Source organism: Etheostoma spectabile, chromosome 13 (assembly GCF_008692095.1).
Source record: "Etheostoma spectabile isolate EspeVRDwgs_2016 chromosome 13, UIUC_Espe_1.0, whole genome shotgun sequence".
Taxonomy (NCBI): Eukaryota; Metazoa; Chordata; class Actinopteri; order Perciformes; family Percidae; genus Etheostoma; species Etheostoma spectabile.
The window spans coordinates 787,221-807,919 of NC_045745.1; the positions used below are offsets into that span (position 1 = coordinate 787,221).

Here is a 20,699-nt window from a genome sequence, read left to right on the forward strand (position 1 = left end):
ACGTGACATTGAAGATGTGTGAGGAAAATGTTTTATTCACTGTAGAATTTCATGTTTTTTTTATGACATATATTACATATACGTAGACTCATCCAGCTGTTGCATTGACAATGATTGAAGGGAGAAAGCTGGTATTGGCAACGGAGATGTAACACTATTTTTTGCTACTTAAATTGCTAAGGGGCACAAAAGCACAGAGTTATTTATTATTGGAAATATAACTTTGATTAAATGGTCATTTACAGAGCATATTTTATTTGAATGATGTAGTATGTTGTGACTGTGTTAGGATGGATGGGAATATTATGATGGAATAGACATTTGATGTTTTACTTTTGTAGATCTGGAATGGAAGAGGCGGTCAAACAATAATTCTATTTAATTTAAACACATTGTTGTGCTTTGAAACTGATAGGGCAGTGAAGAATAGGAATACCAAAAAAAGGACCAACACCTTTTGAAAGTATAAAAAAAGAAAAGGCAGAACATGAAAGTAAAGGGAAAGCAAGTATCAGATGTTGATATTTTGTAGCAACATGAATTCATCACAAAAAAAGGTATATTTTAAATGTTTTGGAAGAGGACACTAATTTAGATAGCATGTTCTCCTCAGGCATGCTGTTGCTGAGTCTTAATGAGAACGGTTTGATTTGGATTTACATTACATCTTGGGAATAACCGGCGCGCAGTCACCTCTGCTCCTTTGGTGTGTTGTTGTTGAGCTGCAACACAAACTACTAAAAAGACACATTCTCAATCCTAACTCATCAGATACTGATGCTTGGCATCACTATTCACAACTTCACAACGCTCTGGGTCAGAATCCCCTTGGTGTCTTTTTTTAACGTGCAAGGTAAGATCACTTAGGGTTAAGAAACATGGTGAGTGGGGTTACAATGTGTACATTTAAGTGACACACTGGACACGGGACATAAACCCCAGTCTCCTGATCCGTCCACCCCCACAACCTGCCTCCTTACGAGTCTTGGTCTTAATAATACACCCTATCGTGGTCGCCCTTAAAGATTAACTTTATTAAAGATTAACTTCTTCGTTTTTTTCAACCTGGACCCTATTTTCCTAAGTTTTTGTGTCTAAGTGACTGATAGGAACAACAATCTTTGACATTAGCAAAACAAGCTACAATGTAAGTTAATAGGACAATTGTCCAGCTTGTATTTACTTCACAAAAGTGCTCATTTTGCCGCTGACAGGCTCAGATTAATATTCTAAGTGTCTTTTTTAAATGGAGTCTGCTGGGTTTAGGGCTAGCGACTTCAGAGCTGAATCTGGTTAAACAGAAAGGTTTTAAAGAGATTTTAAAGGTCTATCGCTGAAGGCATCTTTTCCATAATGTTATCAGACACTCATAATAATAACCTGAGCCAGTCTGCAGCAAAATGATCACTTCGTGGAGGTAAATACAAGCTGGACACTTGCCCTATTAACTTACATTGTAGCTTGTTTCACCGCAGCCGACTGCAGCGGTCTCGCTTAATACTGGACCAATGTCAAAGATTATTGTTCCCATCAGTCTCTTAGACATAAAAACATAGGAAAATAGGGTCCAGGTTGAAAAAAATGGTAGTTACCCTTTAATATTACGTCATCTACAGCACCGTGGTTGAGCAGCTGATCGGCCTGGTGCGTTCCATACAGACGATAAAGGGGGATTTTTTGCGCCGGTACCTGACGCTGAGAGACACTTCAGTATTTTACGAGTTGGGAGTGAGAAGAACTTCACTAAAATGATTCTACCTTTGTAAGAAATCCAATTTATTTGTCCTACTCAGACTGCTGAAGCATGATATTAATTTTAGACTTTTGAATACATGTTTGCACAGAGTGAGGACTTTGGATTTGGTCCCCCATCACATAAATCGGAAGGTTATTAGTAAGGGGTCTCATCATGGCCAGTATTGACAGGAGGAATGAGTACAGCAAACATAACCTGTTTCAATGTTCATTTGGGCACCTGACTATTGCTTTAAGACAGACTTGAAAAATGTTGAGCCCTGTCCTTCAATTGTTAGGTAATAAAATGTAAGCATTTAAATGCACTGAATAGGGAACACAAAGTTCAGTATTAGTAATTTGTGTCCTGAAACATTAATATTGGCCCTGTGGGGGCCTTTCAGTGGCCCTTAAACAGAAAGCTGCATTCATACCTACAACAATGGCTTAAGTTACTGTGAGAAAATTGCGATCTTAAATGTGAGGTGATTCCTAGCTGGAGAAATCCTGCCTGAACAACCCTTCTAACTTGCTCCCAAGTTGGATCTGGTTACAAACACATGTACACGTTCAGCAGAACACCTGACAGGACAATGCATCAGCATCATCATGCATCAGCTACAGAGATATCTCACATGTATTACTGTTTGTTTTAGGTGTGGCTGAGCCCTGATGTCCTGAGCAGTAGTCTCGCTTTGTCAGACCTTCCTCCACAATGCTGCAGAGCTACGGAGGAAGGTCTGCCTATTCCAGACAGAATTCAGGGATGAGAGAAAAAACATGCTCTGGTTTATTGACATTTCCTTAAACCAATCAGAATTGCCATGGGCGGTGCTGAGCGCTGCATGGAGCGATGGGGCCGATGGAAAATAACCTTGGGAAGAAACTTGTTTTGGTGGAACGCGTGTACGTTCAAAAGTTCTTTTAGTCGAGCAACAGAAAACACATATTAGACAGATAGTCTTTCTAAATCCGCTGGAGTTTAGAACCCCAACACATAGGAAGTGTAACGGACATCTGGTTGGAAAAAAAGGACATTTTTCAATTTCAAAAATTTAAATTTCCAGCGGCATCAGGGAGATCCCGGCATGATACAGTGTATCACTATAGTTTACTCACCTGTGGCTTGCCTTGTTTGAAAGGGCATGAAGTAATATGGTACCTTGCTTTGTTAAAAATCTATCATGTAAGCCTACTTAAAGCACTTGGAATGACTAATACCAGTGTGATAACCTTCTTGTTCTGTTAAACTGCAAGGCCATTGGTCGATAAATTCCCATGACAACAATGTGTGAGTGACTGTATATTCTTGCTATGTGATTTAGACAGCATGTTTTACCCAAACTGTAATCAAGTAAAAATATTAGTTACAATGTGTTTCTAATCATAGGGACATTTCAAAAGTGCACTTATTCATTGTTTTAGTAAATCAGCACTGTATGATTACAGTAATCAATAAGATTTTTTAAAGCAAATAATAATATTCAAATCCACTGATTATTGTGCAAGATGGCACAGTGAGCTGACTGAACCCTGACCTGTTTGTAGGGACCACATACTGTACCTGTAGTAGACTGATAAGCACTCAAAATCACATGTCATTTCCAACACAAGTGTGTACTTTGAAGATGAAAATTACGTTTTTATGTACAGGATCCTATTTCTCTTGTCCCTCATTATAAATTGGTTACGATTTGTGGTTGACGATAAATGACAAAACATTTCAGTGTTTCCTTTTATTTTTGCAATATGTTTCAAGACATCTGAGATCATTCTTTTCCATAGCATATTGGTCACCACTTGCCTTAACAGAGAAGGTTTACTGTATATCAGAGATAAAGGCTTATAAATACTTTTCCTAATTTAATCCTCCTCCACATCTAAACTTTAGTGAAAGAAGGCTGAATCAGATCCAAGGTGTCATCATGCAAAGGGTGATGACATCCGATAGGTAAAGGCCAGAGTGAAATTTTATATATTTCGTAATTTTATGTTAAAAACGAGTGCTATTGGCTAGCAAATGTAAAGGATGTCTGAACTATGCATGTTGAAACATTCTTCTGCTTCCTGTGGATGTGCAATATTTAACACAACTGCAGCATTTAAGTGTACTTGCTGTATTTTAAAGTGCTCATATTATGCTTTTTGGCTTTTTCCCTTTCCTTTATTGTGTTATATATCTTATAGGTTGTACAAAGTGATAAAGCCTAAAGTCCATTCCAAAGGGACTTACCATCTCCAACAGAAAGCACTGTTCACAAACTGCTCCAAACAGCTCTATTGCATACCTGCCAACACATTCATTTTTCCCGGGGTTCTCCCATTTTTTAACCCTATGTCCCGGACCCATCCCGGTTTGTTATTTCCCCCGGGAAACTCATGTAATTTGCATGGCCCAAACTCCTTTATAAATAATCGGACCAAGATGTTTGACCAGTTGCCAGATCTTGTATTAAAACGCATCCTATTCACACATTAGACACACCACAATGTTCAACTAGTGGTTCACCTCAACCTGGCAACCTATAACCCAGTTGCACAATTGATCTCTGCACAAGCTTTGCGGAAAGTTCAGACCCGCTGTCACTACCCGATGTGAGTTGAGCGCAGATGTTGCGCGTGCTCATATTTAAACGTTTACGTCATTTGTGAAATAATAAACTTTTCTCATTACAAACAATAATGGAAATCATTTAAAAGACGTTTTAGCTATCTATGATTGTTTGATTGCTAACGTTAGCTCAAAACGCCATTCAGCTTGCAGCCTTTGTTGTGTTTGATTGCTAACTTGTAGTCAGCAGTGAACAAACTTTGTAAAGTAGGTCCATTTTTACTGTATTGACATTACAGAAGTCTCTCATCAGCCACTTATAGGCTACTTGTTGCAAAGTGACGCTTGCACGACTCACATCTTCCCTCTACTCAGACCAGGTTGTGACACTCAAAAGCGGCAAAAATGGCAAGTGAAGGCGCTGTTGCCGCAAAGAAATCGAAATATAGCTGTACATTTTAACAGTTTTGGGGGCGCATCAGTTTACATCATTCCACGTTTTTTTGTAAGTTGTGTTGCTTTGGTTTAAAGCAATGAATTACCCAGCACATTAAAATACAGTGGCACTATAAGAGAGGCACATAAGGGCAAACATTAACCACACCAGTTTGACTTCAAAGCCCACTCCGTCCTAGAGGGCACTGAGAGCAGCTAAATCTGCCACATACAACTACAACGCAAAAAAGTGAGCACATATTCATGTTTACAAAACATACTGATGTTTACCAAAGAGAGACTTAGTTACGTAGTTATTGATATTCAAGGAATGATTAAAAAATTATTAAATACGTTTGTACGTAAGTGTTAAAAACTTGAAAAATATAAAGACATATTAATAAATTAAGTCATGTTTTCATTTATATTGCACTGTAAATGATACACTGAACACTTACAGTATACTTAACAGTACTTCCCCACCACACACAGAAATCTCCCGGATTTTGAAAACCCAATGTCGGCAGGTATGCTCTTTTGTAGTCCTGCCTTAATGTGACAAACATGCGTCACTTTGTAACACATGTTATAATGCTCACATAGCTGCTAGCATGGCACTCTCTCATGCTCTGCAACTGACAAGCTGGCAGTACTGCACATGTGCGACTCCCAACAAAGATGGAACGCAAGTGAGATGCCTCACTCTGTAGCTAAATCCGAGAGCTCAACACACAGGGTGAAAAGAGGAGCTGCAGCAATGTGTAGTACAACAAAAAATATGGTGTTAATTGAAAATTAAACCACATAAATCTATTCTGGTACAACCTCTAAATACAATTATGAACCTAAGAATAAGCATAATATGAGCACTTTAAGACATGATCAAACTGCAGATTTGAATCATCCAATCAGACTCGTGTCTATTTTAAAGGTGCTGTAGGTAGGATTGTGAAGATCCAAGACTTAGCCAAAGAATTTGAACATCGACAACTTCTCAGTTCCTCCACCCTTTTTGCTAAAGCCCAAACGGTCTCCTAAGCCCCTCCTCCCACAAGAGAGAATGAATGCATGTGCCTGAGTAGTGATTGCCACGCAGTTAAATTACCTGCCTAATATAGTATGTAATTCTACTCAAATGTAGAGTCAATTTCAGCAAATATGACAGAAATTTTGTTTATAAGTCTTATCTACTGCACCTTTAAACTAATAAAAACACAGACATATGACGTTTTGTCCAAACAATGTGTGGTAAACCCCAATTCACAATCTATAATACACAATTATGATTCTCCTATTGTTAATATTATTGAGCCCATATAAAATATGTATTTAACCCAAAGTCTTCCAACTACATTTTCAGCAGGTCAGCTGATAGACGTTGCATTTTCCACATTCAGTGGCTGCATCTTTGGAAAGAGGCTGCCCACGAAGGTAGAGTTCAGCAGCAGGAAGTTGCCAGTAAACTACAGACAGTCCCGGTGGGGAAGTGGAACAGGTTCCGTGATGGCCTGGTTTTCAGTATTTTATGGCATTTCTTTTCAACAGAGTGCAGTGGATGCATGGCTTCAGGATATAATGCACCCTACATTGGCTTTTTTCCATTGGTCCAGTTTAAGAGATGTGTTTATCAGTGACTGATGAATGCAGCATGGTATTGCCTGCTTCATGAATTAATGAGGTTCGCAACGTGAACATTCCACTGAACAAAGACCTGCATCAAGCAAGGACATTTAGTTGGGATTGTAAGAGCTGAATTAGGACGCAGTCAACATCTTTTTTTAATACTATGTTTTTATAGGAGCTCCATTACTTCCTGACATGTCGATTTATTTGTTAGAACTTATTACTTATGCTAAACACCCCTTTCTATAAGACTAAAAAAAGTGTTCATACTCATGTCTACAGTATTGTATCTTATAGCAAAAGGATTTTAAAGTCTGGCTAAAATTCAGTTTTGACTTCAGAATATTGACCTTTTGTTTCTATATTAGAATGCACCCAGTAAAACTCACCAATTATTACCTTCATGTTGTTGTTCACATATATGTGTTCTATTTTTTATTTTATTTTTACGTTCAGTTTTCAAATTATTTGAATAATTCTGTACATTGGGTCTTACATGACATTGTGGTAGATTTGTTTGCTTTGATCATTTCCACACACACACACACACACACACAAAAGATTTACACAAGAAATGTTTACAAATGATCCATAACAAAAATATAATGATTTCGGTAAGTTTTCATTCTTCCTGGTAAGATGAGCTGCTCTACATATTGATCGAGTCTTTTTTGGGGTTCTGTCTTTCTGTCTGTTTAATATCAAGATACCATACACTTAAAATGAGACGTACATGCCATATCTGATTTACACTGTTGACTGTAGATGTTGTTCAGTGGAGTGATGGACACACAGGATGCACTTACATTAACATGTCAACACTGTCGCTTCGGTTTTTATATATATCTATATTTTCCGACATTTTGCATTTATTCAAGCTTATGAACATAAAAGTTGTGTTTGCATTTCTGTATGAATTAATCAACTACTTAAGAGCATCGCTGTATGTATATATAGATATATGTGTGTGTATGTATATATATGTATAAAACATTACTACAGCAACCATCTTTTCAAAAGGAAATTAAATGGATGATTCTTTTAAAATCAGCTTGTGTGTGTTTGTTATTAATTTGAATGTCTTTATTTTCAGGAAGTAAATATATAGTTATGTATAGATATGGTTACATAATATAAGTGACCAAAATAAACACATTGGCTGAGATTGAAATTGCAAACTAGCGTACTGCATACTAGCGTACTGCATACTAGTACTGCATACTAGCGTACTGCATACTAGCTTACTGCATACTATACTCATTCAGTATGTCCTACTGCATCTAAAGGCATCCTGAGCAAATAATAAAGTCAGATGTCTTGTTTGAAAACTAAATGTTTATCAAGCTGAGACTCTCAATGTGTTTTGTAAAGCACCTTTGAAAAAGGAAAATGACTGCATGTGTTACGGGGGGTATGAGGATCGGACCCAAACGCAGTGAGGAGGAGGCAGGCAGGAGTAGGAACACAAATAGTTTTTATTGTCCAAAACACAACGTAAGCCTCGATGGAACGAACATCCAAAATCCAAGGAGGAAAAGGAAAATACCCAAAAAGATTCAAAAACAAACAATAACCCGGATCAGGGAACAGGAACGAAATCAGGAACACTGCAACAAGGTGACGTAAAGACAGGGGAACAACCAGAATGATCCGACAAGAGACAAAGGAAACACAGGGGTTAAATACAAGAGGTAACGAGGTAATGGGGAACAGGTGAGACGTCAGGTGGATCACATTAGGGCGGGGCAGGACAATCAGACAAACAAAGTAAAGCTAGACTAAACGAGACAAGACAAGACAGGAAGCTGACTACAAAAATAAAGCAGAAGCATAACAAACACACACAGGGAAACATAAGACAGAATCTATGACACCAGACAAGGGAGAAAACCGGGACGGAAACACAGGGAAGGCCAAACGGGAAAATAACCCCCAACCCAGAACAGCATGAAATCACTTTTTGTCCTCAAAGATGTGTTTTAAAACATTAAAGTTTAGACTGTAATCCTGTGATACACTACAAATAGTATGAAAGAAATGTACTCCTTGATTTGACATGCTCCCGTTGAACAGAGGGTGAATGACGAGTTCTCTAAATATACTTGTTTTCCACAAGAGAGGAGCTAATGATGAGCGATGTTGCAACGACAACTCAAACAAACTGTCGCTAGTGCCCATGTCCGTCTTGTTGTTATGGGCCTGTCAACATGGAAGATCCAGGTGTTTTAGAGCATCTGCATCATGCGCTTTGAGAAACTCTCATTGGAATGAATGCTATGTCTTCACTTCTCTTAATGCAACATGGTTCCTGCTTCTGTTCTCTCCCTGCTTAAGGCTTTCGATGTAGGCTCATGGATGGCAGGAAAGTTTTACCTGGTATGGTGGTTTTGGGGGATCCTGCACTGTTGCTCTCCCCCACTCTCCCTCACCAAAATGCAAAATAGGGTCTTTTTGTGAATGTCCCTGAGTCAAACTTTTGTTTAAAAGCATAATTAGGACGGAAGAGGCACTTTTAAGATTCACCCTATTTTAGTTTTTGATCAGATGGTCTTTTGAATGGGTATATCACATGAAAAATCACTACTTTTAAAACACAAAGAAGGCTCCACACAACATGAACAGCTCCAAGTAGGGCTTTTACAAATGAACTCAGCATTGAGAACATTGTGTACACAAACTCTTTTTGACTGGCGAGATGACAGCAACACCAACAGCTGAAGTGAGTTGTTCAAAACCTTTCTTTTTAGTAAACTGTGTACACAAACCATGTTCTCAATGCTGGAGTGCACGTGTAGAGCCCCTGGTGATACTTGGAGCAAAGTGTCATGTTGTGTCGAGCCTTCTTTGTGATTTAAAAATAGTGACTTTGATACGATCATAGTGCCCCTAGCTCTCCCATTCAAAAAGGCCATTTGACCTAAAACAAAAATACAGTAAATCGTAAAAGTGGCGTTTCCGTCCTAAATATGCTTTTTAAACCAAAGTTTGACTCGGGTACATTCACAAAAAAGAACCTAGGTTGCATTTTGGCGACAGTATATTCTTTAAGTAAGACATTCCATGTATGGACATGGAAGGGCAAGGAGGTCCCAGAACAGAGCCATACCACCAAATACAAATTGCAGATTAATTAATCTAGTTTGACAACGTGATCCTGACTGAACAAGATTTATTTTATTTTTTTAAATCAGTAGAATCTACACAAACTCCATTTCAGACTGTGTACTGTGTTATAGCAGTCCACCAGAGGGCATAAATGGTCCACGGTGAGCGGTGCTTGTTCTCTTTCTAAGCCTGGCACAGCAAACATGTCTCACTTGTGTCGTTTAATTCAAACCCTGACTCCTACATCTTTTGTCAAATACTTAAACAGATTATCCCTTTCAACAGGGCCTGGGGCCTCATTTATAAAACCTGTTACGCAAGGAAAAGTTGCGTGAAGCAGAGTGAAATTTGCCGGTGCAACATTCCTCGCAAAAGCCATGCGTGTGATGGTGCGTAACACTCCCAGGGCTTTGTAGACTGCGTATAGTAACCTCCGACGGCATCACAAAATATCACATGGATAACATACTCTGGATGCAGAGCGCACAGACTGCATCCAAAACACCTGCGCCACTTAACCCGTGTGGTGTTGATATTGTAGCCCTTGGGCCACAATCTGGCACATTTACGTGTACTGTTGTGCTTGTTCATCAATGTGCATTGTCCTGAATTAATAAAATAAATTAAAAACAAATTTTGATAGTCGGTCATTGTTCCCGGGTCTGGTGGACCCACCACATTATTAGGCTTTTTAATCAATACAGACACAACAATTTACGTAAAAATACCCAATTGATGTTTACCTTAGCTCAATTACCAATGATATATATATACACATCATTTATTTGCGATTTACCCCTGTGAGATCCCATTAAGGATCAGATGATCAATTTCGTTTTTTGTGAAAAATCAAGGAAATTCAATTGTAAAAAAGGTAAACAAAAATAGAAACAAGAGTTTTGATCATTATTGGTGCTTATTTCTTAGAACTTAATCAGAACAGGTGAAAGTGCTTGAAATGTAACTTTGTGTAAGAAAGCAAGTGGGTCAGACTGCACCTTAAGTTGGATTGCCCAAAGGTAGCAGTGCTGCTTGCCATTTGCTTTTCTGGATTCATGACACATGAATTGCTATCTGAATTTATGTTATCTGTTACTCTTGTGCTTGTCCTCAAGGACAAAGCTGTCAAAAGTTGGGAGATAATTATAGGCCAATATCCCTAGCCAGTGTAATTTCTAAAGTACTTGATCATCTATGTTCTTTTATTGGCACCACTGACAATCAATTTGGCTTCAATCTAAGCTTGGTACAAATTTGTGTATCTATGCCTTGAAGGACCCAACTCAGGGGGTACATAAGGCAGAATTCCTCTATGCTAATTGTTTTTTTTGATGATTCTAAGGCCTTTGACAGAGTCAATCATCATAAGCTATTGGAAAAATTGAGCCAAAGGGGTGCCCCTGACAGTATTATAAGGATCCTGGCTTACTAGTATGCCAACCAAAGTATGCAGGTTAAATGGTACAATACAGTCTCTGCCTCCTTTGGGGTAAGTAATAGGGTCACCAGCACTCTTCAACTTGGACATGCATGAGTTATCCAACAAATTGCAAAACTGGCTGTATGATTGGTAACACCTTGGTTAATCATTTTATGTATGCTGATGACCTGGCCATTTTCTCTCCCAGCAGTGATGGTTTTCAGCAGTTACTGAATGTCTGCACTAAATATGGGGTGAAATATTATGTGTTGTATAATGCCAAAAAGAGTGCTGTCTTCATATCTAGGACAAAAGTGGACAAAGATCTTTGCTTTCCAGACTTTTATCTGTCAGGACATGTGAGTGTCTGAATTAAATATCTTGGTCATTATATTACAGATCAGTTATCTGAGGATGAGGATATATACACATTATATATGCCCAGGCTTACATGCTGGTCAGAAAATTCCACATGTGCATGGATGGCGTCAAAATGAACCTGTTTAAAGCATATTGTACTCCTTGTATACTGCTCCCTTATGGACCAAGTTTAAAAAGGCAAGCATGCAGTAGCTTAAGGTTGCTTATAATGACTGTATGAGGATACTCCTCAACAAACCCAGGTGCTCTAGTGCAAGTTTTGTTTTGGAATGCAGTGGTCAGCACCTTTTCCACCTTTGGCGCCAGTATTGTGTTTTCTTTTGTTTGTATTTCTCTGCATAGGTTTCTCTTTGTATTTTTTTTATGTATGTTGCATGTCATGTCTGTGTCTTCTGAATCAACCTTGAGTCTGGCAGTAAAGTTGATGATGAATAGCAAGTGCAGATAGACAACATTCCCGCACAGAGACACCTACACTCAGATACACACACATAGTGTTCAGACACAAAGACACACACACAGACACATGCAGACAGCAGGCCCAGTTAGGAGGAGGACACAGTTAAGTTTTAAAGCAGAATAGAATCTACGCAAAGTTTTATAAATGGGGCCCCTGGTCATGGTTTCTGAAATACATTTAGTCTTTAAGGGTTGGTGGTAACACCCATGTCCCTGTCTTTTGTGTTAATATTAACATTCTTATGGTTGAAGTGTGCTTTTCTGTTTCAATATGAAACACATTCCTATAAAACTATGAATGAAAGTTCCTATAACAAAATTAGGGGTGAGAATCATAGGGTACTTTATAATACGATGGTATACACAAGACATGGGTCACGAAAAATCAATTCTGTGTTGATTAATATATTGCTAGACAATCCTATAATGATACATCACAACATCAGTCTAACTATGAATACAAAATGACTGTGATAAGGTTAAGTGCAGGTTTTCTCTATTGTTTCACTAAAAGTCCAAACTGTTAGAAAACAAAGTTTTTTAAAAATGAAAATGACAACACTACAGAGCAACTATGGGTCCGGACTTTGGACTTAAACATAGCTGGTGTAGTAAACCCCCAGCCAGACAGTGATGAAGAATGCTGATGTTTCCAGAAGCCTTTATTTATGTTCAGGTGCTAGTTCAGTCCATATTTGCACTTGTCTCCATCTACGAAGGCATATAGGTCCTCCTTTAGGAACTGTCCTGGTGCCAGAAATGGCATGGTTTTTAAAAGTAAAAAATGGTTAGGTGTTAGTGCTTCCAGGCCATTAAGATCAGTGGATGCTTTGGTTATGAGACGGCTGTAAATAATAGCTTCCACTGCACAGATGACTGTGTAAAGACTGTACTCATCTTCTGGGGAAACTCTATTCTGAGGTAAGTCTGGCATCTGCTGGTGCCCTGGAGCAGCATGCAACCTCCGATAGACAACACACTTGGACAAGGTTTTCCTTACGGCCACACTTGCACCTGGAATCCAATTTCTTTGTCGCAACATAGATAACACGTGGTTACAACCACAATGTCTACCCTGATGATGTATGTGTTGAAGAATGATGTTGGAGATGTGAATATCTTTTGATAGTATGACAGGATGTTTAAAATCTTCGGCCATGCCTGCCCTACTTCCAGCGTCCATCAAGTCTTAAGAGCTCTTTGAGCACTGGGTTCAGCTTGTAAATGTGGCTGTTTCTTTTTACAGCCTCTCCTTTCTAAAGAAAAATCTAGAAATCTAGAAATCTCAGCTAGAAATCTTCTTTTCTGACAGAAGTAGATTATCTCCAACTCAGCTTTCCTTAGTTCCTTTATCTATTCAGCTTGATCTTTGATATTCTGAATTTCCTTTTCCAGAGTTTTGTTCGGGCCTCATCAATGTCAGATTGAGCAAGTTCTTCTGACTTAGACACAAAAGCAGATTCTTCAGCCTAGGATCCAACATACTATCTTTTTCAAGTGAATCCAAGACGAGAAGTAATTGAAAATTTGTGTTACTGCATCAACATCCTCAACTTTAGTCTGTATAGTTTTACCTTTGACAGCCCTTTAAATCTCAGGGTCCTCTGGTGAGATTTCTTGTGAGCCATCGGGGTTTACAGGCCACTCTCCCACCGGCTGAACGAGAAACTGAGGCCCAGACACCCATTCCCAATTCTTAAGGAGGGATTCCACTTTCACTGCCTAGAGGCCAAATCTGCAGGATTACTTGAAGTGTCTTGGAACTTTAAGGATCTCAAAAACCCAGTTTGCCACAAATGTTTGAAACCTTGAGGTCTCATTGTTTATATACTTCAAAACAGAAAAAAACAGAAGTGCTAACCATCCAAAAAACTGAGTCTTGAAGTTGCCTTTGCAGCTCCTCCTCCACATCATGTCCATACGACCTCCAACTGTGGCAGATGTAAGCTCCATACGGGTTATTATAATCAGCTTCAATGGGGCAACTATGGACTTTCCCATTACAAAGGCACAGTGCACCTTTTGATGTTTGTTTTGTAACAACAGATAAGTAATCGTTCCACGGCCCACTTCAATTGCATCTGCAAAATGGTGTAGTTGAGCGGAAGTTTCTTGTCCAAACTCTGCAGATTTCAAACATCTCTCTACCTTGAAGTCTTCGAACTGACTCCTCCATCCAAGGTCTCCATTTTTTTAGCATTTGATGGTGGTACAGTATCATCCCATCCAAGCTTTCTACGTAGATCTTGTAAGAGGGTTTGGCTCTGGACCTTGGGTCCTAAGGCCCAAAACTAATCTCACTATAATCTGTCCCAATTTAGCCCTTCCTTTGCGTGTTCGTTGATCCTCAACCAGTATACTGAAATGACTCAAGGAGACGAGATTCTGAATTAACAGTTTAGTAAACAGTATTGTAAGAAAGTACAGCGTAAGCACATTCATCAGAACTCCTTCAAGACTAAACTCACCCTAGCACCAAACTCCCCTATCTCATTCTTTCTTCAAGTTCATTCTTCTTTGGCTGTCTGACACAGCATCTGGCACCTTCAGTCAGTCAAGACATTCTTTTCCTATTGGTAGCAAAGCACAATGTTTCCATACTTCCTCTTTCTCGCTAACAGTTGAAACCACAGTCATCTATTCAAAACCTTGTGACCCATTGGCCTTCATGAGGCCTTTTATGGTGCTTCTAAGTAAAAAGACACTTCTAGAATGTAATAAGAGACATTTCTTAGTTTAAGAGGCATTTCTAAGTATGATAGACATTTTGTATATTGAGACATTACAAAGTGGTATAATATTTTCCTTCAACACCGAACACAGGAACTTGATCATAGACCAAACCTTTCAAGTTTTCGTTTCAAGTCTTTCATCTCTTTTGCTCTTTAGGTATAGCAGCCAGCACATGACGACTGTTACTTACCCATTTTGTGAGTACAAACCCCCATTAGAGCGGATGGCTCTCAGGTTGTGATAGAGAGTTACTGCCTCCTCTTCTGTAGCAACTGAAGCCAGGCTATTGCTAATTGTGTTATAGCACCACACTCTGTTGAAGTCACTCAAAGAAATCCAACATAGAAATTGTGCAGAATGGTGTCAACTATTTTGTTTCTGAAAACCTCTTTGTGATCTTCTGCACATTTTCTGAGTGCAAAGTTTGCACAACTGGGTGATGAAGTAGCTCCAACCAGATTCACCACATTCATCCTGTACTCCTCCAAGTCCTGGCTGTAGACCCCTTTAGGCCACCAGAGAAATCGTAGGAGGTTTGAGACATCATGCGGTACCCTCACCTGATAAAACATAGCTTCAATGTCCGTGTTGATTGTGAAAGGCTCTTTTCTGAATCTAGTCATGACTCCAATCAATGGGCTTGTAAGATCTGGGCCATAGCAGGAGTTGATCATTCAAAGATGTCTCTTGGAATCTGGCTACACAGTCAAAAACAACCCAAATCTTCTATTTCTTCAGGTGGGAAATGCCATGATGTGGTAGATTCCACACCCTGCCATCACTGTGTTCCAAGTCTTCAGCTGGAACTCTCTGTGCATAACCCTTGGATAGGCTATCACTCATAAACACAGAGTATTCCATGTGAAATGAGGCATCTTTGTTAAACTTCCACCTTAGGTTCAAAGCATGTTGTTCCCGCAATTGTTAGGCATATTTATTTCCTTGTTCCGTAAAGGTAAGCCAATTTCATGTTGGCCATGAACTCTTTTAGCTGACTTTGTAACAAGGCCCATAAACTGGCTGTCCTTTCTTGATAATCCCTGCTGTTCCACTTGATCACTTTCAGGAATTCAATCTTAAACTGCTGCTTCCACAGTTCATCCAGTCTTACAACCGGGATCCTGTTGACACAAACCTGGGACTGTTCGCAAACAGTTTCATAACTGTGGTCCCCTTCTAAAAATTCATTTACAGTCCATCCTAGAATTGTTTTGAGAGTGTACAGTCCGTCATCTACACTTTGGATGACTTCAAAGGTTCCACTGCCTTGTGCCGATTAACAGCTCAATCAATTAATAATAAATTACAGGTAGAAGAACATGTCTCAGGTGAGGCCATCTGTGAATGTCTTCCTGTTGAGAAATGTTACCTCTGTGCACTGGCATATTCTTCTGTGTGTATGTGTTGGGTAGCTCCCAGTAACAGTCCCTGTCTAATCCAGCTACTACTAAATCCGGAACAATGTAACTTTCCACAATCTTCCGGCCCAACAACAATCCAATGCTAGCTCCGTGATTTGGAAAACATGCTTCCCGAGGTGGCCTGCGGTGGCCCTGAGGCTGTTGCTGTCACTGTTGAATAAGTTTGTACACCGTTCATAAAAGTGACACTAAAAACTCAAAGTACTCTTCAAATACAGTTTCCCCAACTGTGTTTATTGTTTTAGGTAGTTATTATCACGTTTATCCAAGTTCAAGAGTCTGTATCCCCGGATGAGATGATTTTATTCGTTATTTGACACTATAAACATACACTGACCTCCTCGAGCTTTTATTTTGGTACTTCCGAAACATTTAGATTTAACATTTAGATTTAGATTTAGATTTAACATTTAGATTTAACATTTAGATTTAGATTTAGATTTAACATTTAGATTTAGATTTAATATTTCGATTTAACAGTTAGATTTAGATTTATATTTGATTAACCTTAGATTAGATTAGATTTAACATTTAGATTTAGATTTAGATTAGATTGATTTAACATTTAGATTTAGATTTAGATTTAGATTTCATTTAGATTTAGATTAGCATTTAGATTTAGTTTAAATTTAGATTTAACATTTAGATTTAGATTTAACATTTAGATTTAGATTAGCATTTAGATTTAGATTTAATATTAGATTTAACATGTTAGATTAGATTTATTTAACATTATTTGATTAGTTAGATTTAGATTTAACATTTAACATTTAGGTGTAACATTTAAATTTGGATTTAACTATTTAAAATATTTCCAAGTTGACAAAGTATTGTAAAATGTGCAAGAAAGTGACCCTCAAAATTTCATACCAGTTTTTTAAACATTATTTAAAGTTAAGCTAAATGTGACAAAATGTTGCTGTTATTTTAAGCGTGAGCAGCTTTACAAACGGCGCCCCATATGCATGTTACTCAGAGCTACTGAAGATTGATTGTTTGTCTTTGCGCTTCCCTCTCACAATGCAAATGTTAGGAGGGTTTTCTCATTGATGCAGAGTCAATGGACCAAGAAGAGAGACTTCTTGCAAAGAACTTTATGCTTATTTGTTGAACAACCGAAAACTGCTGGGAAAGCTCTAGGTGGGCGGACAAGAATGATGAAGAAAAGCAGGATGAAGAAGACAACTAAAGATTAAAATTATAGATCCTTTTTGTTTGTTAAGTTAGTATCTTTGTGAGACTGTTTTAATATTTAGCTTAATACATTAAGAGATCTCAGCCATTTCTCAATGTCAAGGATCATTCCTCTGTAGGACTAGTCCTTCCAAGTTCAGAGGCAAGGTCAGAGTCCTCCTTGGCACTCAAAGAACATGTACAATGGAATGGAACATTATTTCGTATTATTTATTTATTTATTTATTTGAAAAGAGAGCTATTATTTTGTTGTTACAGATTTTATTGTATTTTAAGTTATTTTCGTACCATTGAGGCATAATAAAGCATGTTCACTAACCTCTGAGAAACCTGTCTGAATTTGTGTCTCGAGGCCTGGCCGAGTGTTTTCTTTTTTTGGAAATCAAAATATGGCCACCCTAGTTTACCCAAAATCCAGACATCTGGATTTTGGGTAAACTAGGGTGGCCATATTTTGCTAGCTCTACTAGCAACATTGGTTAGCATTGAGCTAGTCGTAAACCCCACTTTAGCTGCTAGTGACAGCAAATCCTAGATAGTCTGAGAACAGTCAGTCAGTGTTAACAGTGTTAACATGAATATTTGCAAGCCTCCAAGTTTGGTAGCAAATCTATGCATGATCCCATGGTAAACCCAGTTTTCAGCTCAGCAACTTCTGTTTTGCATATTGTAAGCTAGCCGTAAATCCCCATTTGACTGCTACATTCCCAGTGTTAGCAAATGGTAGCTAGACTGTTAGCATGTGGATTTTCAAGCCTCCAAGCACAGACGTCAAAATCCTACCTGTCACAAACCTTGACATGCCATCTCGTATTTCTTCTTTCTTTTCTATTTTTAGCCCCCAACAGCTATTTTGCTTTATCCATCTTTTTCTATAGACAACAACTCACTACTCGTACCTGCTTGCTCAGCATCAACTTCTTTGCAATCTCCATAAGCCGCCGAGAGGCTGAGTCAGGGAACAATCAATGCTTTCAAAGATTGTCCATTTGAAAGTCAGAAAAAAAACATTAAGAAATGAAATCCAGTTGCCTGAAAAATACTGCAAAATTGTGAAGAGAGATGTGGAGAAGCTTGCGGTCCACAGAACCCAAAGTCACCCCCTCTCTCTAGCCTCTGCCATGCAGGTGCAAAGGTGTATAAATAGACAGATTATTGTCAGAACAACCCCGATGACATCCTACGTTACGTAATAAGTGAAAAATATAAACCATAAACAAACATAATATACACAGCTCCTGTAAGTATTAAAACTGCACTAGGCAAGATCTATTTGGAAAGTACACCACAGTTTGTGTCTTTCACATTGATTTGGTAACTCCACCCCTGCAATCTTCCTGTCCTCTGCATCCAGTTTGGTGGCCATGCCAAGTTTAACCTGCTCATTGCGGTGAACCAATGACATCCAGTACAAGCAAGGGAGGGACCTTTTCTCCTTCACCATAGTGTGTAACCCTGCTAAAACGGGAGAGTGAGCTGTGTTTTGGAGCTGTTTTCAGTCAGTACACCAGCTTGTGCAGTCCGGTGTGAGACCCTCAGGCAGGAGGTGCACGGTCGCTGGACTGTGCGGTACCGATAAGTGCGATAGTAGTTGGTTGGGCTCGAGCTAATGTCGGTTCAGGTCCGGTTCATATGGGAGTACATTTTCTCCCTATGGCCTCTGCCTTAGTTTTTAACCAATAGCAAAACCCATTAAAGAGCAGAGCTCATACAAAATAGAAATAGTAGTTACCTGGCTGTAACTCCAGTTTTAGGATTATTGAGTGTTAAACAGAATGGAGAAATGGATACAGAAAAATGGAGAAAACGGGTACCGTGTGTGATTGATCAGTGAGTACAGAAATCTTTTCTCAGATGCAAAGATGGCGCCTTGGTTTACCTTGGGTAAACCAATAGCAAATCCCAATGGAAGGCTACACAAATACTCATGGAACTGGAGTTGCATCCAGGTAACTATTTTTCTTCATCTCATAGCTCACTGCTGGATTGAGGGTACAAAAAGACTGTTACTAACATCCTTTTGGGTTCCCAAGGAAGTTAGTACAGACAATATTTTCTTTTTTGTGACCCAGCGCTCCATTTTTGCGAGCTGTTGACAGTTCCATACATATATACCTTCCAAAAAAGAAAGGGTCCATAATCTTCTTAGCAACTGTGAGTCAAGCAAATACAGCCCGTTTTTTAGTTTTGGAGAGCTGAATGGCTGACAGATAGTTCAGAATCAAAACATTGACAGAAACAGGTACAATAACATTAATCAGGGCAGATATTTTCAATGCAATATTGTTCCAGAACAACAGGACAGCAATCCCAGGACATGTGAATATAAGTGCCCCAAGCCTTCAGTGGGCAGAAAGTGCATATAGGGCTGGTAATTACCTTCATGTGGTGCATTTTCACAGGGGTGAGATATGTCCTATGAATGAAATTATAGTGAATCTGCTGATGATCTGGGTTGCGTGATACTTTTGGGATGTCAGACCATGCAGTACATCATGCCAGTCAAGATTGACGCTCAGGTCTGGACAATCACGTTCCCAGACCTTCTTAATAGGAAGGTATCACCAAAAACTGAGAAAGCCTTGATACCATACCACAGATAATGAACCCCCCCCCCACCCCCCCGTTCTCATTGTGGAGCTGTTATAGGCCTCCCACCAATCAGGAGTGCTGCATTGTTGAATAAAGGGGAAAATGTGTGGAGTGACATGATTTATGACAATATGATTCAGCCAGTCTCCAAGTTTTTATGAGATAATGAGGCCAGAGCGTAGCTGTCATTGTTTATTAGAGATATTGGCAAAGAGGACGTCATGGAGTGACCGAGGTTTTGTCATAGCACTTTCTAAGGTACGCCAGCAAACAGACACATCTGGGATGAGCCAGAAAAGGAGGGGCTTTAGCACAAAGGACCAAAAACAATGTTTAAAGTTCCTCTTTAAGACCTCTTTCCTCCTCTGTAGTGTAGACATCTTAAGTTGCGGCCGTTTACCTGAATTTAGACACTGCTGATTGTAATTTCTGCCAATAACCAGAAGGAGATGAAAGAGGCAGCATAGAGCTCACAAAGTCAATCCTGGGTAAAACGTTAACTTTAACCACAGAGATACGGGCTTGAATCGATATGGGGAGACCCATCCATTTTTCTATATATTTCGAAATGTTGCTCAGAGCAACAAAATACAGCTTAACAATCTGGTTTAAGCAAGGGAAAACCTCAATACCTAAATATCTAAACAGTTTGACAATGGGGATGTTAGCAGGGATGGTTGAATTGTGAGCAGAATCATTCAAATGAAGTAATACAGACTTTGACCAGTTCATTTTAAAGCCTGATAAGCTACCATACTGCTCGCATAGGGAAAGAAGGGGAAGAAGAGACCGAGAGGGGTTTTCTAAAGCGCAAATAGAGAGAGGTGATGCTGTGTATTGCAAATGCAAATTGGTGACACTGTAATCGATCGGCGAATGGCTTGAGTAGGGAGAGAACAAATAGTGCAGGACTCAAAGGGCAGCCTTGGCAGGAGGATCTAGAAACTGGAAACAAAGAGGTGGAGGTGCGTCTGACGTTAACACTTGGGCTGAGGGGTTGGAATACATAACTTTAATCATACCAATGAAAGTGTTACCAAAGCCCATCCCC

At 39.1% G+C, this 20,699-nt stretch overlaps 1 long non-coding RNA gene across 1 annotated transcript in view; it reads left to right on the forward strand.

Moving 5' to 3' along the window:
• The first annotated feature begins 6 nt into the window (after positions 1–6).
• Positions 7–20,699, forward strand: part of LOC116700433 (uncharacterized) — a 23,956-nt gene continuing 3,263 nt past the window's right edge. The window contains exons 1-2 of the long non-coding RNA XR_004334653.1: positions 7–5,801; positions 17,204–17,209. This is a non-coding gene — a long non-coding RNA (uncharacterized LOC116700433). The remainder of the gene's footprint in view (positions 5,802–17,203; positions 17,210–20,699) is intronic.